The 26255-nt window shown below is 43.2% G+C and overlaps 1 pseudogene; it reads right to left on the bottom strand.

The window, feature by feature from the left end:
* Positions 1 to 5399, bottom strand: part of LOC142948810 (general transcription factor II-I repeat domain-containing protein 2A-like) — a 53521-nt pseudogene extending 48122 nt beyond the window's left edge.
* Positions 5400 to 26255: the final 20856 nt, after the last annotated feature.

Raw genomic sequence — 26255 nt, 5'->3', positions numbered from 1 at the left:
TAATGTAAGGGAGTTAATGTATTTTTATATTGTTAATGTTGGAAAAGAAGAGGTGACGAGGAGTCAATGCAGCAGCAGCCTGTCTGCTCATTACATTTTTTTATCAGAATAAATGCTTATGTGGTTGGATGCCCGGGACCTGCGACACATGCTAACATTTGCAATTTAGAACAAAGCCAAGTACAAACTGCAGCAGGTGTTGAGACAGTTAACTGTAAAATGTATTGTTTTGAGAACATGATGGGTTATACAACATTGAGTGCCAATCCATTTATTACAAAATTAGAAGCTCCGTCAAAACCTTTCCTCTATCACCCCCAGCAGGTCAAAGTCAGGTTTCAGAGTCTCATGGCAACCTCTCTAATAGTTGAGATATTTCAGTCTGGACTAAAGTGGTGGACCGACTGACAGACTGTGTTACCAATATCTACTTTATGGTTGCCTTCTTGATTACTGCATCTTCCCTGGCACAGTGTCTGCCTTCAGGGTCATACAGAAAACAGTGTTCAGCCATTTGAAGCTCCTTCATAAATTAAATCAATTCCTACTATATATCTGAACAGATCCTAAAGCAAAATATCTTGATGGAGCTCCTCCTCCTGTGCGCCTCACTTTGATAAACAGAGAGTGAATAGAGTCCATTGATAGAACAGTTCTAATGGTGACATACTTAGAACTGATATCTGCAGATATCGGTGTGTAGAAATGTAGCTTAGAGCTTGAAAAGTGTGTCAGCAGAAAAGAGGCATGGTTGAAAGTGGTAACAGTAGCTAATGATAGAGGGGACCACAGCCATCCAAGGCCTAGTCTCTCTGATTACAAAAGTGAATTCAAAGATTGAAACCAACCAGCTGCCTGACTCTTTATAGGCCTGATGGATCCGAATCTTATGTCAACAAACTCACAGTATGAAACAGTCCAACAAATTACTAAAACAAACATGTTTGTTTTTTAGAGCTTCACTGTGGCTGAGGGACATGTGTCCTCACTTCATGTTCAGTTTGGGGATTGGAGCGGCACTACTTGTTTGGGGAGGGATGTCGAAAAGAAGCTTGATTAAGGATGTTTTAATTACGTAGGAGGTCTAAGTGTATGTTTATGATAAAATGCACTTTTCCACATTAGCATTTTATACTGGCTTGCTGCATGTTGCATCATATGTCTTCATCAACCCTACAAACTCTTCAAAGGATAATTATCCTCTAACTAAAAAAGGATAGCAGGCTGCTGTGGGAATGATTGGACAGATTTACATGGCCTGACCTCAGTAAATAATAAAAAGTACCTATATAGCTCACTGAATACTATGACATTAACAATATAAATATGGCAAAACATAGCATCTAACGTCTGGCAGCATTAACACTGAATGAGCTACTATAGACCTACAACCTCTCATATCAAGGTTATAAAACATCACAAAGGTGTAGGGTGGCCCATGGGGTTCCATGACCAATTAGCGATCAGTGCAATGAAACCAGTTTTGGGCAAGATATTCAGGAAGTGAATTTTACTGTATGAAAAGAGATGCTTTATACTGTATGAAAAGCTTCTTCTTCAGTGCATAAAATCCGTGCAGCATCAGAAGGTAGCGGTTCCACGCTAGAGTGCAGAGCCATTACGCATGGCCGTTCACTGTGTTTACCTTCATTAAATCGCCTGAAAACCACACCAGGCTGCTGTAGTATAACAATACAGACAGCTAGGCTGTGCAGGAAGCATAAAGTAACACTCATATTGCAGGGAAATGGGTCATTAACCTGTTCAGCGTACCAGAGCTCAAAGACTTTCCACTTGTATAAGTTAAGAGTTCTGGTGGAGGGGGCTCTGGCTTTTTGGATTACCTCTACGTTATGGCGCAACGACAGGGGCCGTGGCCTCTCTGACAAAAGAGACTTCAGGTCCGTAAACCATGTTTGTGTTGGCCAGTTTGGGGCCACCAGTATTACCTTTAATTTTATCATGTTGTTGTTTTAGTTATAACTTGCATCGCTTAAACCTGAACATATGCAGACGAGGCCACCCGAACTCATCCAAACCCAAATAATACATTTTGTCAAATCAAAGGTATTTTCATGTCTGGCTTGCTGTGGTGTCATCCTGATCTCACCACTTAACCCTCTTCCCATTAAGGAGGGAATGCATTTAGAGGACTCCTTTGGTTGTTGTTCTAAATGGAGAACCAAAGTGGACGGTGAGGTGTTTCTTGTGAAGCCAACATTTGTACTTGTGGCCGAAATAGACCAAAACTGTGGGTCGAGGAGACAGTCTGCCATTCAAGGTAGGCCCCACGATAACAGGTCCGGTTCAGTCTGCCTAGAATGTGATAGGCCAGCAGAGATCAATGACGACCTGCCACCTGATGTACGCCTCGCAGATTCTGTGAATACTTTTAAAAAACAGCTCAAAACCCACCTTTTTAGGCTGGCGTTTGAGTAAAAACCCATGTCCTAGACCTGCTCTTAAAATATGTTTTAATTTTTAATTTATTTTTATTTTTTCTCTGTGTATGTAATTTATTGACCCTATGGTCACATTGTGTTTTTGATGCTTTTAAATTTCTGCTCTGTTAAAGCACTTTGTGATTTTTTTTGTCTGTGAAAAGCGCTCTATAAATACATTTTATTATTATTATTATTATTATGTATGGCCTGAGCTAGTTGTGAGTTCTATCAATTCAGTCACACAAGCAGTATTCGTTGGAGACACACCTGGTGGATATCTGCACTCTACTGACTGCACCTTTCTACTTTCCTGTTCTTTGTATTCTGTCTCCTCAGCATGATGCCTGTCCGAGCTGCTCAAAGAAAAGTACACATGCATGGTAATCGATGAGAGATCGAAAACCATTTAAAATGTTAAACCACCCACTAATGCTCTATTAATGACACTGAAGTGGAACAACATTTTTGTTTGTGTTGTATGGCTGTGTTGTATGTTTGTAGTGTATGGCTCTTGGTGACCAAGAGGTCACCAAGAGCCATACACCACATATATCTCCATGTACTGTATATCTCCATTTGCATTTCTGCAAATATAAATATACATGCATTCAGAGAGCAAGTAAGAAAGAAGTATGTGACTATGTCGACTAAATGAATTGATTAGATCAAACTTTAATAACCCCTGTTTGATAAACAAGAATATAATCATTGCCGCAGCAAATAAACAGAACAAATGAAAGGTATAAGAGATGATAAAAATAAATGCAACAAAATATTAGAAATGACGTTGTGTTTGTCGTCAGGAGAAGTCAATACTCAAGTCATCTTCACTAACTCATTTCATCTGCTTTACAGACAAAACAACAGATTTGATAAGATGTGTCAAAGTATACAGAGGTAATCTGTCATCTGTGGAACAATTCCAAATCAATAACCATCCATCTTTTGTAGTTTGAGGGGGAGAAAGCTGGCTGTATCAAAATGAAAACCAAAGCTACTGAAGCAAGACTCAAGACAAAAACAAGAGTTTTGGTGAGATTGTCTTCCTGTCAACTTAAATTCAAATTTGTTGAAGGAGAGCTTTGACCTTGTGTCCAGAGTGATAGACAATTTAAAAAAAATGTGTAACAAAACTAGAACACTCCAGTGTAATACTGACCCAGTAGTGAACTGTATAAATACATACATTATGCACAACATAACATAAGATAGAATATCGTTTCCATTTGTTCCTGTGGCCAAGTAAGTAAATGCATTTGAATATATATATTTCTTTTGTTTATTAAAAGGCCTACAGTCGTAATTTTTGGGTAATGAGAAAATCCATAAATATAACCAATAAAAAGCTTTAAATATTGTTTATGAATATATGCAGAGAGAGCCATGAGAATCACTAAACTTCTTTTTGTTTTTCTTGCCCATCTGTTATGTGTTTGTTCTAAAGAAGATTTCTGGCGACATAACACACCACCTGGCAGCATTATTAGTACGCAGCACTTTGGTAACTGCTTTTTTTGTATCACTTTCACATATACAGTACACGCAGTAAAAAGACATAAGACAAAAAGCAGAACATTTTAAATCGAATAAGAAAGTTCAGGAAATTCAACATAGGCAGGAATAATCAAAAAGCTACAATAACAGGTACCTTAACATCCTTAACCCTCCATTCTGGAACACTCTCCACGACCCTTGGTGTTGTCAAGCCCACAGCCACAACCAGATTATATTACCTCCCTAAAAAATACCTTTAGGGCTAGACTGACACAAAAGTAATCAATGTACAAAGTTTTGCCTGCGCTCGTAAATCTAGGCACTGACTGTTTTTTTCTCTAGATATTATCCACAATCTCAACTGGATGTTGAAAAATTGCCAATCTGGCTCCAGGGGCAGAAAAGGAAACGGTATTGTAATAATTATTTTTATTTTATTAATTCTTGAGGGAGGGTAGTCCCTTAAGTAAAACATATTAATAATATGGCCTCCATGTTTTCCATGGACCATAAATGTGTTTGGTCTTATGCAAAGCACAGCAATCATTTATCATAATCAAACATGTAGCTAATAGGTTTGATATGTCCTTTCTGAGAAAGTCTATGCATGTGGATCTTATTAGCGATTACTGATGATCTCTTGCAAAGAGCACATAATTTTTTTAAACCAGCTAACAGTTGCTCAAACCTTTGTGCTTTACCCTGCATCTGTAAGGATTACAGATACTTGAACCCAAAAGCACAACTCGGAGACAAAATACAAGTTTAGTTATTTTACTTGAGTTCAGGCAGGGTCAAAACCGGGAGGTCAGTCAAACAGGTGAACAAATCCAATAAGGGGCAGGCAAAAATCCAAGGCTGAAAACAGGCAGACAGGGTCGGAACAGGCAGATCAGGAACAATATAAAGATACGCTGGAGAACTTGGCAATAACACACAAGACAATCTGGCAGGGAACAAGTGCAAGTGAGGGGACCTAAATAGTGAGGGCTAATGAGGGAATGGGCTGCAGGTGAGATGGGCGTGGAGTACCAGGTGAGGGGAATGAGAGGTGATCGGGTGTGAATGGTAGGATCTGAAATGACAGGAGAGATAATTAAACAAGCAGACAGGATGAAAACAAACTAATATGAAGGGGAATTTGTGACAGCATCATGTCTGCGTCCTGCCTTAAGTTGTCCCATGCCATACTAACTCTGGCCGTCAAGCTCCCCCCGCGCCAGAGACATCTCGCAATGTTTTTCCCTCTAACTTCACGATTAACCCAGGCACATCCATCCTGGCATCCTTTCATGTTCTGTTACTTCTACCTTCCGTGTTCCACCCACCTCGGCCAAATTTGGCTAACTCCAGGGGCAGCTCGGGGTTGGTTATCTTGTCCAGGGATGCAACAGTTGTTTCTTCCCACCCATGCCGCCCCCCCTTCTCTTCCTCGACCCCTACCCCCACTAGCGTTGCCATCCCATCTTAAATGCGCCTCCTTATTTCCATAGCTCCGCCAGCAGACAAATCCAGCGTCCTCCGACTTATTCTCCCCCTACCAATTTCACTTTTAGCCACAGCTAACCCTATCCTCGGATAATTCCGAAGTCGTCGGTCCTTCGCCTTCCAACAACCCAAGGGGGAGATCCGGAGTCCGAGGGACGCTCCGATGGCCCCCATACATCCCGCATTTCCGAGTGGACAGTCTCTCGACTGAAGCACGCACTCACCCAGCTCAATATCCATTTCCACCAGTCCGACAGAAAAGCAAAACTTTTCAAACTGCTCACGGCTGCTCAGCACTACACCTCCCTCGATCACTGAGCCACCAGCGTCAGGCGCTACGTCGATGACGTCACAACGCACAACATGGCCAGACAAGCCCAGTCACTCACACCAGCCCCTCCAGAGGGCCAGTTCGTATCGTACCCCCTCCTTACTCTCTCTGCATCAGGTATATCTCACCCTGCAGTCTCTTTTCCCCAATCTGCACTTCCAACCCACGCACATGCATCCCAGCATCTTTTCCTCTTCCCTCGCTTCTGCCTTTCCGTTCAACACAACACAGGCATCGATTACCGGTAACAACATGGATCTCGCCCAATTATCAAGCCATCCACACCCAATCCCCACATCTCCTGGGAATTGCTAACCAAGCTCGGCCGCTGCACTGAAACAGCCACTCCCCACCTGCGCAGACATCACCAGGCTCCACCTAATTCCCAGCCTGGACTACTCCATGAAGTGCATAAGAATCGATCACGCCACGTCCCCCATCCGCCTCGCAGGCGAAGAAGCCGGTCGCCTAAGGCAGACATCACCAGCACCTCCAAAGTCCTTACCACCGAACCCGACTACCGGTACCTTTTTGTTTTCCTTCGGAAGGACGCGTATCACTCTGCCATGTGTCCGTCCAAGAGCAGCCGGAAAATTTGCTTACCTGAATCCGGACAAACGTCTTGCCACCGCAACCTCTCGTTGCATCACTTAATTCTACTGTCCTTCTATTTGTCCTCTCCTCCCGGAACATCATCTCCTTCTTCCACGACGAACACATCACCAAGCCGGAAGAAATCCAGCTTTTCACAGACGCAGCACCCTCCATTAGCTTTGACGGCCTCTACAGTGACAATCGGTCCTTGGCCGCTTGAATTCTCATCCCCCACGCCTTCTTCCACGATCTACAAAACATATTCCATCGTCATAGTAGCCATTATTTTTGGGGCATGAACGGTCCAATAAAGACCATTGCCATCTACTCAGAAAATAGCGCAGATGGCATCCTCAACAACTTCGCCCCCCCAAGCACTCATCGTACCTCACCGGACGGAACCGCTTAGAAGCTTTCGCACCTCCTTCAACCTTCCATTCCCGTCAATCGACATCCTTACCCCCACGAACTTCAGTCACTTATCCATTTCTCTCCTTATGGTCAAGCCCTCCACCGTACAGGTTTACATAAGCGGAATTAACTTCTACACTAAACTGTCCTCAGGGGCTCTGTGCCCAGCCTCTACCCACTCACACATCGCCATGCTACTCGAAGGTCTGTAAAGCCAAACTACGCCTAAACGGCTGCCCCTCACTTCGGACCTCCTCACCTGCGGAATCCTCACGCTCCGCTGAGGTTATCTGTCTCCCTTCATGGACAAAGCATTAAAGTCCACGTTCTTGCCGACTTCTTTCGCTGCTCCGAGTTCACCGCCTTGAACTCCATCCGTCCCGACACGCCAACGCGTCAGACATCACGTCCATCCTCCCGACACAGTCTATCACCTCAAATGCCGCAAGACCAACCAATATGGTCCACCTCGACCCATCTACCTTTCCCGACCAGACTCATACTCAAGTCCGTACAAACTCATCCGCGACTACTTAAGCTCAAGTTCAGCCAGCCAAACGCCTCCGCAAAATCCCCTGTTGCGGTCTCGGGCTCACCACCACTTTCTTTTTAGCCCGATCCAGAATACCCCCCGAGTTTACTCGCCGCCGCCTCCACCGCTTCAAGCCAAGGAATTTTCGACCACATCCTCAGGATACTTGGTTGTTGGTCTTCCCCCGCTTACATAAGTTCGTTCCAAACCGAATGACACCAGAAACGCCCATCGGCATCTGTCTTTATGGAGCTATCTTTTGGGGACTCTGCAACGCCAGAGCTTCCGAAGAGACGGCCCCCACCCTACAGTCTCCATTCCCCCGTTCTTGCCAGCCGCTGGACACCAACGGTCTCCCATCACTCGCCTAACGTCCTTTCTACAACCCTCCTTGTTTCTTATTCCTTACATCCCTCCATTCTCCATCCCTACCCTACATCCCTCTACCTTGACCCTACCCTTCATCTCTCTACCCCACATCCCTTCATCCCTCTACCCCACATCCCTTCATCCCTCTACCCTACATCCCTTCATCCGTCTACCCTACATCCCTTCATCCGTCTACCCTACATCCCTTCATCCCTTTACCCTACATCCCTTCATCCCTCTACTCTACATCCCTTCATCCCTCTACCCCTACACTACTGCAATAAACCTCTCGAAACTCATACTGTTATTGGCATGGTCCTTGTTAGTGAACCTCCCTTTGGACATCAGACAGTCTGATTCTGTTGAATTCAAACTCAAAACTTATCTTCTTGCGATACCTTTCTTTTAATTGCTTATTCTGTCATTTTCGTGGGTTTGTATCAGCCTTAATGTATAATTTAAGCATACTAACTATATTTATATATTACTTTCTGACAGCCAAATCATTTCCCAGGAGGTTTCTATGGCATAGGTTTGTTGAGCTGGCTAACTTGGCAACATCCCACATCTCATATCCATGCTCATCTTAGGCCAATACACAAGGGCACACCTTTTGTATGTTTTGTTTGTCCTGAAATGGCATGATATTGTTCAGATTGTAAAGCCCTCTGGGGAAAATTAAATAAATTGAATTGAAATTTAATTAAATGATCATCATGACAACAATGGATAAGCTGTTGGTGGGGTGAATAAGGAATGTTGACCTCGTAAGGGGTTTGAGAGGTCATTGCTTGGTATACTTTGTCTACCAAAACAATAAACTTGGTATTTTCAATCACTTCCCCTGTTTCCATGATTTACAGGCACTTGATAAAAGTATCTTCCTGCTGGGTTTTTCAAATGTCCTCTTCTGTAACTTGGACATTTTCAGAGGTATCCCTCTCGGAGTACGGCACAGGAGCCCAAGTGTCATCCATGGGAGCCCTTGACAAAGTATCAAACATTGTTTTGTACTCACCCAACTAAATATTATATTTTATTGACAATAATACACAATAATAATTGTATGTAGCTAGACTGTGCAGTGTAGTGGCATAACTCAAACTAGATGAGTCTCCACTGGCTCTGTTTTAGAAGAAGAAATAATATATTAGCACACAATATGAATGTCAATTCAGACAACTTGTGTGATGATGATATTGTTATAAACACATAATAAAACGCAGACACCAACACATTCTGACCAGTCACCATGACGACTAGAACAGTAAGATTAGCAGCTGAGCCGTTAGCTTTACACATCGGATCTGTTCAGTGGATGTTTGTTAGACTGCTGTGAAAGAAATTCTCCCAGAAGTTCTTCCAGCTCTGTCAGTCCTTCACGCTGTACATTTAATCATAAAACTGCTCAGATAATTACTGAAATGTAAAGCAGTAGCTGCCAATGCACACAATGCTACACATTCCCACTTCCTGTGTGGACAGGTAGTTAAAAGACACAACAGTTGCGTAATCAGAGCACTTGCTAAACTAATTTCAGTAAAGGAGATGCAGATGAAAACGAGTGTCTTGGTGGAGAGTGCCACATTTACATTGATATTGATTAATGTTCACTGTCTTTGACATTTAAATAAATATAAAATATGCAACATGTAACACTATGGTGGCAACATAGCCTTCTATCAGCAGACTGAAATATATGCATGTACACACACACAGGTTGTTGAGACACTTCATACGTGACACTCTTTTTCAATTACTCTCGTCACCTAAAGCAAACACAGACACACACACACACACACAGTGGCAGCCAAGCGTAGCCTGGCCGAGGCAGAGGAGATTGTGATGGCGAATTGTATCTTAGAATTTTCTGTAAACCCCTGAAGCACAGCTGGAATGGAAACAGAATAGAAAATAGAGACAGAAAACAAGGTGGACCAGAGGGAAAGGACAAAAACCAATAACAATTAAATATCCATCCATATATCTGTGCCTGGTGGCACTTCTCAGTGAGAATAATAAATCTTCTGTGTGTGTGTGTGTGTGTTTGTGTAAAGTCCTATCAGTATCAGTATAGTGATACAAACCTACGTGTAGGAGTTTGTGCGTGGTTCAGATATTAAAGGGGAGATGGAGCCCAAGCAGACAATCACTGATGAACTGTGAACTGTGATGATGAGCTCAATGACGCTCCTCTGAATAAAAACAAGAAAAGAAAAGCAGGGAGAGAATGATGGAGAGAGGTGTTGAAGAGATGACAAAGAAAACCAATGACAGTATCCTCTGGTTTCAGCATTTCATCGATAATTCTTAGGACCTTTCTTTTTAAGACTCATAGTTGTCACAGCGGTGAGCGGAAGATGAAGCAGCGTTGCTGTGGCCTGTGTGTGACCTACTACATGCTGTAGCCTGCAACTGCTCACAGTTCAATGTCTGGTCTGAACGATTCCAGCGCTGTTTGTGTGATGAACTCATACATAATAATAATAATAATACATTTTATTTATATAGCGCTTTAAAAGGCACTCAAAGACACTTTACATGTTAAAAACAGAAACAATAGAAGCATTTATAATAAGAACAAAATATACGACATAACAGTAAGAAAAAAATAAATAAAATAAAATAAACATGAAAAGAAAGAAAGAAAACATACATGACTGACTTTAGAGGTTAAAAGCAGATTTGAATAGGTGAGTTTTAAGTGCAGTTTTGAAAGTGGCAAGTGACGAAGAATGTCTGAGGTGTTGGGGCAGGGAGTTCCAGAGGGAGGGGGCAGCAACGGAGAAGGCCCTGTCCCCCCAGGTCCGATGCTTGGACAGAGTAGGGGGGGTAAGGAGGTTGGCGTCAGCAGATCTGAGGTTGCGGTTGGGAATGTGATGGTACAGGAGGTCCGAAAGGTATGAAGGGGCAAGGTTGTGGAGGGCTTTGTAGGTGATGAGGAGGAGCTTGAACTGGATTCTTTGCTGTATGGGGAGCCAGTGGAGGTTTTGAAGGACTGGGGTGATGTGGTCTCTGGTGCGGGAGTGGGTGAGCAGACGGGCAGCTGAGTTCTGGATGTATTGTAGTTTATTGATGATTTTGGTGGGTGAGCCGTACAGGATGCTGTTGCAGTAGTCCAGTCGAGAGGTGATGAAGGCGTGGATGAGTGTTTCAGCGGCTGCGGAGGAGAGGGAGGGACGGAGACGGGCGATGTTTTTGAGATGAAAGAAGGCGGTTTTTGTGATGTGATTGACGTGGCGTTCATATGAGAGAGTTTGATCGAAGATGACCCCGAGGTTACGGACATGTGTGGAGGCAGGAACAGTGATGCCATCGATGCAGAGGGAGAAGTCGTGGTGGGAATTGTTTAATGATTTGGGGCCGATGATGAGGACTTCAGATTTGTCGGTGTTGAGTTTGAGGAAGTTTGCTTGCATCCAGGTTTTTATATCTGTGAGGCAGTTGGTGATGGTGGAGTGGATGGTGGGGGTGATGGATTTGGTGGAGATGTAGAGCTGGGTGTCGTCAGCATAGCAGTGGTACTGGAGACCATGGTGGCGTATGATGTCACCAAGGGGGAGCAGGTAGAGGATGAAGAGGAGGGGACCGAGTACTGAACCTTGGGGGACACCTTGAGAGACTGGGGCTGTGTCAGACTTGAATTTGTTGATGCTGATGAACTGTTCACGGTCGGAGAGGTATGATTTAAACCAGGAGAGGGCTGTGCCAGTGATGTGGAGGGAGGACTCGAGACGTGAAAGGAGGATGGAGTGGTTGATGGTGTCGAAGGCTGCGCTGAGGTCGAGCAGTATCAGGATGTTGAGGGAGTGTTCATCAGAGGAGAGGAGGAGATCGTTGGTGACTTTGATGAGGGCAGTTTCTGTGCTGTGATGAGATCTGAATCCGGATTGAAATGGTTCATATAGTTGGTTTGAGTCCAGGTGAGTTTTCAGTTGATGGGCAACAATGCGTTCCAGTATTTTAGACAGAAAAGGGAGATTGGAGATGGGTCTGTAATTGTTGTGAATGTCGGGGTCAAGGCCAGGTTTTTTGAGGATGGGTGTGACTGAGGCGAGTTTGAGGGCGGGAGGGACGGAGCCAGTAGACAGGGAGTATCTTCTCTCAGGCTACTATGTAGATAATCTTTCCTCCCAGTATATTTCATTGATCATTTATTTTCATCTCTGCGGGAAATAACTTGATCATAGATTTGCACTCTGGTTTAACTGACACTTAAAGGGTCCACTATGTTTACCAGCTAGTCTCTTATCAGTCTCTGCTGAGCAGGCAGTATAAACAAGGTTCCTGAGAGTGACCAGAATGAACCAAAATGGTAATGTTGTGCAATGTAAACTCAAAGAATGAGCTGAAAGACCCTAAAAGCTTTGCAGAGCCCATAAAAACTGATTCTGTCAAGATGAACACTGTACCTACAAAAAAAAATCATACTTTAACTTGTGAGGTTTATATTTCTCTTCTCTGTGTATGGAGGCTTTTGCTCATCAGAAAGCTTGTCTCTCAGCCTCTGTCACAGAATGACATCAGTAGCTATCGGTGGCCACTAAGGTGCACTCTGTTGGAGCCGCTGTCTTCTGCACTGACACTTCAAACAAGTGGTGAGACATGTATGACTGATGTCCAAATAAAATGCTTCTCAGGAGAAACACATTTTAAACTGTTGAAACAGAGCCAGATTGAGAGGAGTCAGCGTTGAGCTGTTGGAAGCAATCACTCCCTCTTCCATTCTGCCATTCTACCAGTTTTACTTCAGTCCGTCAAGCTGGTTCACTCTCCTCTTGTGCAGACAACACAAAGTGAAATGATAGCTCAGTGAAAACATTCATTTTTCTTAGATATCAAAAAAGAAAATGAGAAAATGTCACCAGACTGTATTTGCTATCTGAAACAACCAGTATTAATTCATCTGAAATAACTTGATAAGAAGCAGGACAAACATCAGGATGTTACAGTACAGCAAGCAGGCTCAACATCAATGATTTGGGGGGGAGGAAACCAAAGGACTGATGACAGGTTTCACCTTGGAGAAGGGACAGTTGGGGTGTACACGCATGGTCCTAGGGAGGCGTAGCCAAACCGCCACCAGGATTAACCACGTTGGATGTATTTGGGGGCCAATTTAAGAGATTCCACTTGAAGATTGAGGTTCTGAGGGGACAGCCAGACCTTCTGACACGCCAGATAATAAGAAGCTGTGTTGCGTTGCGTTGCCTGTCTGCCACTCTCCTATAACGCTCGTTAATCCAAAGAAGTGCAGCCCGGGTCCACCTCCATGTAAGGGAGCACCAGTGGCCACGCAGACAGCACACAGGCCTATACCTCGAGCTCCAGAAACAACGGTGGCTGATAACCGTGGACAAACTGGAATGGGGACAGACCTGTGGCTGAGACAGGAAGGGAGTTATGAGTGAACTCAATCCAAGTTAATTGAGGACTCCTCTAACAGAGTTGGTAACAGGACACCGAAACTAAACCAGAAGGAAGATTTTTGGATCCATCGACTGGATGTGTTTATGTATCCTGGTCTTTATGAGAATATAAACCTCACAGGGGTTCTGTAATATTTTTCTTTTCCTTGAATAAGGTTCTCTGTTTTTCCTATAGCCTATGTTAAAAATCAATGGGTATTTATCTTCCATTCATGATGTGTATATAAATGTATATCTTATTTTCCGTGCTATCTCTTCTCATGATATTTAGTTTCAATTTGTTTCACCAGTCATGTCATTATTCAGGTCATGTCATTGCCTCCCATAACTAAAGTCCAGTAGTTCCTCGGTTCCGACGTAACCCGAGTGTAATTCCTCTCAGTTTGAGACAAGCTCCTGGAAACAAGAAACACATGGGTGAACCTTGCTCGGCAAAGGAGAGCGCTGAGAGAGCACTGCCCCTATCTCCACATCAGAAGCGTCAACCTCAATGAAAAACTGGAGACTGGGGTCCGGCAGCATTTTGTGGATATCAAAATCCACAAATCACCCACAAAATCCACAAATACAGGGAGCATGTGACTCATAAATTATTAGACATGACTCATGTCTCGTAAAAGACAATGCACTAATACATGCAGAATGATTTGTTTCTGTATTCCTCTAATTTAAAACTTGTACATCATCATTTGTAAATAAACATAAATATTGTAACGTAGAATGAATATTTGACAACTTAACAATATTTGTAACTGGATACATACGTTCATGTTACTAGTGATGCATCATGTTTCAGATGTCCATCCTGCCAGTCCTCAGAATCAGTCTGTCTCTGCACAGAGCACTTGTTTTTTATCTCTTTATCTTCATAAGATGGTGCTTAGTTGATGGTCTGTGTGCACTAGAGGACACCACAGGCTCTGGTGGAACCAGCAGTTCGGCCAGATTGCAGTCAAGTGCGCCCTGCTCAGTGCGTTGGTCACCTGCCAAATAGACTTTTGCTAAATTTGTGGCCAAGGACTCTTTGCAAACCTGTGCCACACTTGGGCACAGGGTGGGATCAGAAATAACAGTCCTAATAGAGAGTTATAAGCAAGGCGAAACTGTGTAATTGTAACTGTAACTGTGTAACATACTAAAATTACAACATAGTCAATCCATATGACTGATATAATACATATAATCCATCCATCCATCCATTTTCCACCGCTTATCCGGGGTCGGGTCGCGGTGGCAGCAGGGCAAGCAGGCCGACCCAGACCTCCCTCTCACCGGCAACATGTTCCAGCTCATTCTGGGGGATCCCGAGGCGTTCCCAGGCCAGCTGGGAGATGTAATCTCTCCAGCGTGTTCTGGGTCTTCCCCGGGGTCTCTTCCCAGTTGGACGTGCCTGGAAAACCTCCAGTGGGAGGCGTCCAGGAGGCATCCTAATTAGATGCCCGAACCACCTCAGCTGACTCCTTTCGACGCACATACATACATATAATACATATAATGAGAGTAGTAATAGCAGTAGTAGCACTAATATTAGACGAAATAATAATGTAATCATTATTATTACTAATAATAACAACAGCATAATAGAATAATAATTGGTGCATTGTGTTTTACGAGTTACGTAACTTGACATATGTCTGTGAATACTTATGAGACCATTTTCACACCATACTGACTTGGTCTGATTGGGACTGGCAGCTGTGATTGCTTTTCATTTTATATCATAAAAACTGACTGTGAATCTGAACTGGAAACATTAAATCCTGGAACAACACTGCATCAATTTGGTCAGTGTTTGATAAAGCAACTGTTCATGTAATGGCCGTAAATTTGGCTCCTTAAAGGTTGACAGCGGTAAAATGAAGGACAAATCCTGAAGAAAAGAGTTCAATTAGGTCCTCCTCTCAGCCCCCCGGTCCCTGTCCATCCTCTCCCTCACTCTCTCAGTGTCCCTGTCCACCATCTCCAGCTCTTCCCCCAACGCTCTCCCTCCCTTCTCTTTTTTTTCTTCCTTTTCTTTTCTCTTTCCCTTTTCTCCCTTTTTTTCTGCCTTTTTTCTTTAAAAAAAATAAATAAAAATGCACCATCTTGCTCCCTTCTCCCCTAACGAGGTCCTCAACCTTGTTACATCTACCCACCACGTGCTCCCTTGACCCGATACCCTCCCCTCTTCTTCAGTCTATTGCGATTGAACTCCTTCCTTTCCTCACCCACCTCATCAACAAATCCCTCGTTTCAGGATGCTTTCCCACGGCTTTCAAGACTGCCAGAGTCACCCCCCTTCTGAAGAAACCATCACTTGACCCCTCTGATGTCAAGAACTTCAGACCGGTTTCTCTTCTACCCTTTCTTTCCAAAACACTTGAACGTGCTGTCTTTACTCAACTGTCTTCCTATCTCCACCAAAACAACCTCTTGGACCCCCACCAGTCCGGGTTCAGAGTGGGTCACTCGACAGAGACAGCCCTCCTTGCGGTGACGGAGTCGCTTCACACAGCGAGAGCTAACTCTCTCCTCTGTCCTGATTCTCCTGGACCTGTCTGCAGCGTTTGACACGGTGAACCACCAGATCCTCCTCTCCACCCTTGAGGGGATGGGCGTCTCAGGCTCTGCACTCTCCCTGTTTGCATCCTACCTGACAGGTCGATCCTACCAGGTGACATGGAGGAGGGCCGTGTCGGAACCACGCATGCTGACTACGGGGGTTCCGCAAGGTTCAGTTCTGGGCCCCCTTCTCTTCTCGCTCTACACAACATCTCTGGGTTCTGTTATTCGCTCGCATGACTTCTCTAACCATTGTTATGCCGATGACACCCAGCTGGTCTTGTCATTTCCCCCCGGTGACACTCAAGTGGAGGCACGCATTGCTGTGTGCTTGGTTAACATCTCGAGGTGGATGGCGACACACCACCTCAAGCTCAACCTGGACAAAACCGAGCTACTGTTCCTCCCGGGGAAGGGTTGCCCGCACTGAGACCTGTCCATCACCATTGATGATAACGTGGTGACGCCAACTCGGATTGCGAGAAACCTGGGTGTGACCCTGGATGACCAACTGTCATTCTCAGCAAACATTGCATCGGTTACACGCTCCTGCAGATTCCTGCTCTACAACATCACGAGGATTTGCCCCTTCCTCACTGATGAGATGGCGCAGGTGCTAATCCAGGCTCTTGTCATCTCCTGCCTGGACTACTGCAACTCACTACTTGCCGGAGCCCCGGCATCGGCCATCAGACCTCTGGAGCTTGTCCAGAAAGCTGCAGCTTGCCTGGTGTTCAATCGCCCCAAGTTCTCCCACACAACTTCCCTTCTCCGTTCTCTACACTGGCTCCCTGTAAGAGCTCGCATCCAGTTTAAGACTCTGGTGCTAGCCTACAGGGCAGTGAAAGGAACAGCTCCTTCCTATCTCCAGGCCATGGTCAAGCCCTACACCCCCGCCCGACCACTTTGCTCTGCTGCCTCGGGGCGATTGGTTGCCCCGTCGCTCAGAGGTCCCTACGGCCGATCGACCCGGTCGCGGCTGTTTTCTGTCCTGGCCCCACAGTGGTGGAATGAACTCCCCACTGACGTCAGGACAGCAGAGTCGCTACCCATCTTTCATCAGGCTGAAAACTCATCTCTTCAAGAAGGCCTACCCTTAACCTTCCACTTAGCACTTACTTAGCATCTATTGTATTCATACTAGCTTATTGCACTTATTGTATTCATATTAGTTTGTGGCACTTATTGCATTCGTTTGTTTCTGCACTGTACGTTGGCTCTGGTTTATGCTCTTAGATGCTTGTTTAATAAAAAAGGAGATGCACTTATGACTTCTGGTGACTAGTAGTTCTCTCGAAAACCGATGTTGAATACACTTATTGTAAGTCGCTTTGGGTAAAAGTGTCTGCTAAATGACTGTAATGTAATGTAATGTAATGTTATTATTTGAAACAAACAGAAAATTTGCAGGACAGGACTTTTTTCAGGGTGAGTGTGTAAGAACCAGAATCTGCCGACTTTCATCACAGCAACACACATTGAAGAAAAGCTGGAGAGGTAGGAACTCATGAGACCACTATTTCAAAGCTATCAAAGATTCATGGCATATTCAGACTGAAAGTATGACGTCACCACGTTTAGCTCTTATGTGATCAAGTGTGTGCATGCGTGGAAGAACCTGCACAACGTGTGTGATGTTTTGATGGATGGATGTGTCGATAAGCCAAGTGGAATAGGGAACATAGGTATCGATACCAATAATGTATCAGAGACAAGCTAGTAAATCATTTTGGTTTTCGCTTGTATCCAATCAGATTAATCCTATTGCTGTGCTGCTCAAGATGCAAGATCACTGGGAATGGGGTAAGAGATTCAATTTGAAACGATTTAAATGAAACAGCTGACTCCTGGAAAGACTAAAGACATTCTCTATAGTTTTTGAAACCTACACAATACCTTGTGGCTTGTGTTATGTATGTGTGTGTGTGTGTGTGTGTGATGGAGCAGCTGATGCAGAGTTTGGCCTGTACACATTCCCCGGGGGAGTTAGCCTGCAGCACTGCTGGCATTAAGCATCACAAGATTTCCATAATGCAGGTAGGAATTCAGACCAGGTAGACCAGAGCCAATAAATCACCCTGGAAGAACTGAGGAGATACAGATTGAATCAGAAGCAGAGAAAGGGAGGTGGTGGAAAAGAATGTAGGGGGACTAAAGAAAAGAGAGTGAGATAAACAGAAAGAGAGGAAATTGCGAGTGGGGAAGAGCGAGAGAGAGCCAGTGGAGAGAAGAGGGTGGGGGGGAGACAATAATGTGAAAGGCTATTGCGTGGCAGCCAGAAATAGCTTGCCATCAATTAAGATAAGCATAGCAAGCGCTCCCTAAGACAGATGAACGCTCCCTCTGAGTCCCAGTGCATGTGAGGCCTGGGAAGCTCCTGTCACAGTGTCTCCCTTTACATCTCTCTCAGAAAGCCTATTGCATAAATAGAGGATTAAGCACATTGCTCACAGGCCCCATGCACCGTCTGCAAAATCAAATGTCCTTCAATGGAAAGAATACCCACACAGAGCCTGAAGTGAGGTGTTTATCTTGTTAGGGTGCAATGAGGAAAGATAGCAGGCATGCTAGAGTACATGTGAGGGGTAGCAGATCTGATCATCAGTAATGCATGCAAGCAGCACTTATCTCAACACTTTGAAACAAAAGACTGATTGCACTCAGGTCTTTTTCTAAAATGATTTGTTTTTGCCATTTAAGCACCTCATAGCCTTCATATTCATATTTCATATTCATAGCCCTATTTATACAATCTTTAGTGCATGGTATTAAATGCATGGCACAAGTGCTTAGGGTGTGTCCAAAGTGCATCATCTGGCCACAAAGTATGGTGCTAGAGGCAAGGGGTTTGTTCTAAGTGTCTTAATAAATCATAGGTATGTTTGGGGCGTAACATGAATTAAACCAATCACAGTTTCATCCCACATTCAGCGGCATGCCATTGTTCCAGCATATCAAAAACAACATCCCAACCAGCCTGAACCCTTACCAGTTTGAATACTGAGCCAACAAATCCACAGTGGATGCTGTTGCCACTGCTCAGTCTTCACACATCTTAAAATAATCCTCCACTCTAGTGTTGAACACTGAAGCCCCCCAGGGCTGTGTGCTCAGCCCCCTACTGTCCACGCTGTGAACCGAGCTTGCAGATGACACTATTGTCATTGGCCGCATAACGAACATTGATGACGCTTCATATAGAGAGGAAATCCACAATCTAGCAGTGTGCATTTCATTGCGCAACCCTGTTGAACAATGACATTAGATTGACTTTATAACTTACTGCATTGTTATTTAAATGGTGCTTTTCTGCAGTGAAAATGTGTTCTTTGAAAGGTGTATCTGCAACAAATAAGGATTAAAACTGAATACTTTGGTTGATAAAATGACGTGAAATTTGGAAATGATTACATCTATCTTTTTTAAATACATTTTGACTGGAAATAACAACACCCTGGAGTTATTGGAAACATTTGGATGACATGATTCTGATGATACTAATAATCATAGCGTAGCCTAATCTTTATCTATAATTATGCAGAAATTCTGCGTTTAAAGGGAATGAGTAGACGTGCAATAGAAAAAGAAGGTGCTCCGCATTCGAATCTTTATTTCAAATTTAAATGTCAACGTTATGAACACATTTATGAACTTTTCGGTACAATTAAATTTATTTTGTATTTGATATCACAAATCATAAATTTATAGGTTATAGATTTAAAAATCAAAATCAAACCATTTCTTTTTTTTAGAGCCACAATCCGTATCTCAGGGGACACAACGTTCACCGTCCTGGGTATTGCAGCCCAAGCCACTATCATTGTCACTCCTGTGGAAACACGTTTTTTGCCTTCCAACACTAATGTCCTAATTCCTTCTGTAGTTGTGTTTTTGTTTTGGGGCCTTGTGTCTATTTTTTACAACGTCACCACTTTCTCCACAATAAACCTCGATGCAAATGCATTTCTTTGTATAGAAAATGCAGGCGTGGCAGTATTCTCAGCATGAATAGCATGCATAGGCCTGCCGATATAGAATGCTTTGGTGGTGAGAACAAATCTGTTGGACATTTTGCATGTGCACTTATTTTATACGCTAACTAATAACATTTCTACGCACATATTAGTAAATGAGGCCCAATATTATACAATCAGCATATAGCTTAGGCTAAACAATGTAAGCATGAGCCTTTAGGCTATAGCTGCATAGGGCCTGTAAATTATAGGTAACAATCATTAAATCAGCTGCATCAGGTCCAATCAAACTGGCTCTCCCAGATTTCCCTTTATACATTTTCGAATATAACATACTACTTTTACTAGGCTATGGCTTGACACATACTTGATGATGTAAAAAACAACATTTACTTCACCCAAGAATCTTTGTGCAATCATGTTTGCAAGATATTCCTGCTAAAACACTGCAGCTCCTTTCCACAACAGCCAACTACTGAGGCCAGTATATTATTATAAGTGTATGGACATTGTTATGAGCCAAAAAACATGAATGTGTCCATTATTTTAATAGTTCAGTATTGTATGAAAGATAACAGGTATCTTTATGCACGGCAGTGGTACTAATAGGCCATCACTCATTTTAGTTTCCACATTTATGTTTAAAATGAAAACCTCAAATTTCAATAGCTTGTATGCATGATTATCATGCAATTAACAGACAATGTTGATATTGGCATTGGTATCAGCTGACAAGGTATGTTTATAAATGGCAGTGGTACGGCCGCCCTACTCACTGTACCTTGCACATGTTTAACATAAAAACATGAATATATTAACCTGTGTATTATTTGAATAGCTTAGTATTGAATACACAATAAAGAGGCATGTTTATACATGGCACTATGCCCAGTTTAGTATAAAACACAATTTTATACAATATATATAGTCGGGGGTCCTTGGCCTGAAAAACATTGAAGACCCCTGCCTTAATGCATTAAATCATACTGGGATGTTTGCTGAAATGGAATGGATGTGGCACAGCCCTACCTAGAACATTTTCCACCAGCCGCCACTGTCGTGACTGCTAAGACCCAATCAGTCGGCAGTTTTCAAACGTATCCGTCCTCTGGAGCGTTTTATCTGTTTTTGGTGGTCTAAAACTCTGGCCTAGTGTTTTAAATGGGCCATGACACAGCGTGCTAGCTTGGCTTGTCCTTTGTGTGTCTACCTGTTCATTAATGGATCTGTATGTGTGTGAGAGTAAACTTATTGTCTGAGTAAACAGTTTGTTTGTTGTGCACTGTATCAGTGGATCTCTTTTCAATTCACGTTGTGGCTTTGTGCTCCAACTGTGTTCTCAACCGAGAGTGTGCTGATGGAGACCTTGACGATCACAGTGACGGGGCTCACCGAGCTGCTGCTGATGTCTCACATATGGACAGCCAAGGGTTCGGTGTTCATTTTGTGCATTCTATATGTCCCATTTTCTCATTATCATTTAATGTTGTTTGTCCAATCTTGGCACCCATTTCCCATCTGATCCCACCTGATATGAACTCACAAAAGCCTCCAGGATTCTTCAGTTTTGACAAGCTTTTCAACAGACGTGTGGGGGAGATAGTTTTCTGTCTTACCGTTTAATAGTGTTGTACAGGTGGTGAAGCCCATTGAGACTGCAGCTGTGATCCCTCCAAAGACAGTTGTCATGGTGACACTGCACATCTTCAGCTTCCTGGTACCAATCTATAGTAAGTAAACTTTCTTGACCCTGTCAGACCTCACTTCTACACTCATTTTGGTCTGCTGACTATGTAGTTTGTTCTACACACCGTGTCTATACAGGATGTGTAGTGAAAGCTGCATCTTAGCAGTAGCTTCAATGCTTTATCTTTGACTACACATGATGCATTCAGGTACAGTACTGTAAGTCAGCTGTGTTTCTGTGTTCAGTGTCAACACACACTGTAGTTATGCGTGTAAAACCTGAAATTGATCTGAAGTGTAAAAACACACTTTGGATCATAGCGGAAGAGGATTTGTGAGAGGCCCCAGATGAAAGTATCAGGTTTTGGGTTTCATAACCAAACTATGTCGGAACAGAATTGTATTGAGCACTCATCATGCAGTTTCAGTCTCTTTATTTGTATTGAGATTGTCATCCATCTGTATGCTTAGGTGAAGAGACACTGTGGTAGGTTTAACTGTCAGCTAGTGTCCCAGCTGATATATGTTCATATCATAACATAACATTTCAGGATTTGAAAGTAAGACCTGTTTTATTATAATGCCAAGTCTCCCTGAAATCTCAGCTGCGATAAAACGCCTCTATTAGCCTTTCCTTTGAAAAAAAGAAAAAGATCCAATAATACCTTTTAAGCTTTTGAAATTACAATTCAGATTAATAGATTCTTCATTTTCAGCTCGGCTGCCCCTGCAGCTCTGCCATTATCATCAATTAGAGGGTTCACTCCAACACAAATACAGCCTCTTCTCTGAGAGCACTCTTAGTGGCAGCATTTTAAAAAGCACCGTTCAGCCATTGAGCTGGACAGTGTTTGAATACATATAAGAAATCCTCTGTATTTATGGCATTAGACTACTAGTTTTGATTAAACGCCCTGAAAGAACGTCAGTGTGAAATGTAAAAAGAATTCACACACTAAAACATCAGTTGAGGCCTGTCCTGAAAAGCTCCCCTGCCATGGACCATTAAAACATTGCAGTGTAAGGGATTATAACCACATTGAAATGGGTTATAACTTTTTTTTCTGAAGGTCGTAGAGACTTGTAACTTGGAAGGGGTAGTTCTGGGATTTGGAACCATTTCAAAATGGGTTATGGACACGTAACTTTTCTCTGGCGCTTGGTATCCACGAGCTTGTAGAAGCTTGGGAAGTGTTAGTTCTGACTTTAATACACATTTACAACTGGTAGTGGTTAGTTAAGCTGTCTTGGGAACATCGTAGGCACTTGGCCTCTTCAGGAAAAATAAAGGGGAGCATGACATACACACAGCAAATTTCAGGTCATTTGGAGTAAGCAACGCAGAGTTATTGAAGTTGCAAATTCACCCCATACTGGTGTAGTCAAGTAACTTTAACGTAACCGGTAAATGTTGAATAACTTTTGTTGTGAAGCTCATAGAGACTTGTAAATTAGCTTCGTCTTTACAAATTTGTAGTCCGATCGAATGGTACCATATTTAAGTTTGTACGACTTTGGGAAGTGGGTGAACTTCGAAAATGGAACTTTGAAAAAATCATAACTTTTGTGATCAAGGTCCTAGGCACTTGGGTCTTTCAGGTTTATTGAAGGGGAGCCTGACACGGACCCACACAACATTGCAGGTCCTCTAGACCAAGCAGCGCAGTGTTATTCAAAATGCCAACGTCCACGATTTCCTCCAGGAAGACAGCTTGCATATTCCTGTGCATTCTACCAATGTTTCAGTTGCTGGAGGCGGTGTTTTCATTAGCTTTCTATGCTTTTCTCAGATGTGGCGAGTTTACTACCTTGTCTAATTCCTTCAATTCTAAAATAGACATCACTTTTGCCGATTTGACTTTTCATACTAATCATTATGACTTATGGCTCAAACACTCCAAATGCGGAGGTGCTTGCTCTGTTATTGTGGCTCGCATAGACTCTGGGTTTTGCCCGTTCCAGTCCATGATTAAGTTCCTACGGTTAAGACCTTTTACGGGCTCCACTTCTCCCCTGTTTCTTACCCCAGGTAATGGTCTGTTGTCTAAAACTTGGTTTAACTCTCATTTTGAGGTTATCCTCGCTAGACTTCATTTCACCTCAGCTATACTCAGGGCACTCTTTTAGAATAGGGGCCGCTACTTCGGCGGCTAACCAAGGCATCTCCGCTACTACCCTACAAAAATTGGGTCGATGGTCATCCTCTGCCTTCATGTCTTACATCTGCCCCGATCTCAACACCATCCTCGATAATCAAAGATCATTGAAGCCTTAAAATCCGGTAAGGAATGCATATTGACATGTTCACGTCGATTGGTGCATCATTAGTAGGTCACGTTATTATTATCTCATAGCAGGGGATAGCATAATATCCTTCTTGAAATGTTCCTTATCATAACACTAAGGTATGTATCACATTATATTGTGCAAATGGATATCCTATCAGCACTGTATAATACTGTGCTCTCCCATTTACCTTGCTCTATTTCTCTGGTGTGACTCGACCGTTTTCTCCACCTGATTGGTCTAACACTGTTTCCCAATCTCCTGGTCTCACGTGACCTGGCTTAACGTGTCTGTTTCCTGGTCCGACGGGACCGTTTTCCTTTCCTAAAAGAAAGAAAGGGTCTGAGGTGCCCTATTTCTAATTTCCTGGTCCGAGTGATGTGAGACCTGTCCAAGGATGATCATTTCTAATTGCACAGTCAGATATGACATAATTTCTATTTCGCAGTCCGAATGATGTGAGACCTGTCAAAGTATGACATACGTTCTAGTTTCCCGGGTGAGCTCACCCGGTCTGGTTGTGCTGAGGCAGTGAGACCCCAAACATGCGGGGGCCGTAAGACCCCCAACTATGCTGTTCTACGTTCTCCCTTGAACCCTCCTATTCTGCTCTGCGGTCTAAACGTGACCCCCGATTATCCTACGCTGCGGTCTAACATGACCCAACCTATCCTTGTCTGCGGTCTAGCTTGACCCTCACCTATCCCGTCCTGTGCTCGGACCCTCCGCAGGGCCGACCCCGCCATATGTTTCGGGATCTGTTGAAATCCTACCATACTCCACTATGGGCTATCTAGACCCGCATGATCCTGTCTCTGCGGTCTTCCAGACCCCGTATCCTAGTCTGCAGTCCATCGTGACATTCCTCTATCCTTTGCTTTGACTAAACTGGACCTCTTACCTCGGGTCTAACATCTACTCATTCACGTTCTACCCTTAGATGTCTCTCATGACTAATTTTCTATTTTCTTAGGAAATTCACCACAGCAGTAGGTAAGGTATTTATTTATTCATGTAAATAAATTTATTTTGGGGGATTAGGCCTGTTGGACCTCAGTATCCCTACCCTCGGTGATAGTACTTCAGCATGGAGTCCAATCGCCAAAGACTTTGCACTTTTCATATTTGACGCATGTATAATAAATCATTGTTAAATTATAAAACAAGTCTCTCCTGATTGAAATGTAGCTCAAGCGCAAGCTCAAGGTGTGCACTTTTAAGTAACCAACCAGATTTGGCACACAGTTTCCTTAAGCCAATCAGATCGTTGCTGTCAAACTTTAAAGTGTTCTCCTCTCTGCTGCTGTCAGTTGTCATTTCAGCTTTAAGCAGATGTGACCCGCCTCCACCCCAGTCACCTCCAGTCAGCATCACAGTCATTCTCCTGATTCATCATCAGATTGCAGCAACTCCTTTCACCACCACAACCAGTGTCTGGACTCCAGGGGGGATTAGGCCTGTTGTACCTCAGTATCCCTACCCTCGGTGATAGTACTTCAGGATGGAGTCCAATCGCCAAAGACTTTGCACTTTTCATATTTGACGCTTGTATAATAAATCATTGTTAAATTATAAAACAAGTCTCTCCTGATTGAAATATATATACTATCAGAGGCAGAGTATGGGCACAGATAGCTGTCACTTTCAGGAGGGTTCTCGTCATGCAGATGCAAAGAGACTGGGTTTCTTAGGAAATCAGTACAGAGGTCCAGACCTCGGGACCTCACAGCTGGCTCTCGCCATGGCTTCTCATTACGCATTCACATGCTTTTTTTTTTTAATAACAGAGATGGGTAGAGAAGCCAAATAATGTCCTCAAGTAAAAGTACTGTTACTTTGCAAAAAAGAGTACTCAAGTAGAAGTAGTAAACTAAACTTAAAATACATTTTTTTATTTCAATCAGGACAGACTTCATATTGAGTGACTGTATATTTAATTGGGCACAACAGGATGAGGAATGTGAACAGTCTCTGGCGATTAGACCTCATTGTAGCATCATATATTTTCATGGGGGTGACTAAGCTGTAAGCAGAGTTTGAAACCCCCGATGGAGTCCAGACAGTGGTGTTGGTGTTGAGATGAAGCTAATTCTGAAGATCTGAATGTCATGAGGAGTGGACTTCTGATTATATTATGTGACAGGTAATCAGGAGATGAGTTATCATCTCCTGATTACCTGTCACATAATATAATAATAATATCCCTAGTCTGTGTGATCACAAAGTATTACAATATTATACTCAATTAAGTACAACCAATATGTGAATCATTTTCTGAAATTACATTCTCTGCTTGTTGTCTCCAATATTATTATTTGTACAAAATATGCATTGTACTTAATAGACCATATCTGTTATAAAAAAAGGTAAATACAAAGTGTCAAAATGCTGTTGTGTGTGCTTTGTCTATTATAGACGCCCTAATTCCCAGTCCCCATCACAGATGGTCACAGATCACATTAGTAACACAGTAAAAACAGAGAAGTGGTTAAATCAGTCTCTCATCTTTCTGAAAATCTCTCATATCAGATGATTCATTGTGGCTAATTGGGAGAATAGCCTGGCAAGGCAGGTGTGTTTACTTTGATCTGTGGTTAGAACGTTGCACCAGTCATGTCCACGGGACATGAAAGCAGTGTTCTTATTTTTCGTGTGCATATCTTACTTTTCTGTCTC

Source organism: Anarhichas minor, unplaced genomic scaffold (genome assembly GCF_050575085.1).
Source record: "Anarhichas minor isolate MPS153535 unplaced genomic scaffold, ASM5057508v1 ptg000013l, whole genome shotgun sequence".
Lineage (NCBI taxonomy): Eukaryota > Metazoa > Chordata > Actinopteri > Perciformes > Anarhichadidae > Anarhichas > Anarhichas minor.
Note: the sequence above shows the minus strand (reverse complement) of the source record. Positions and strands in the feature narration are given on the sequence as shown.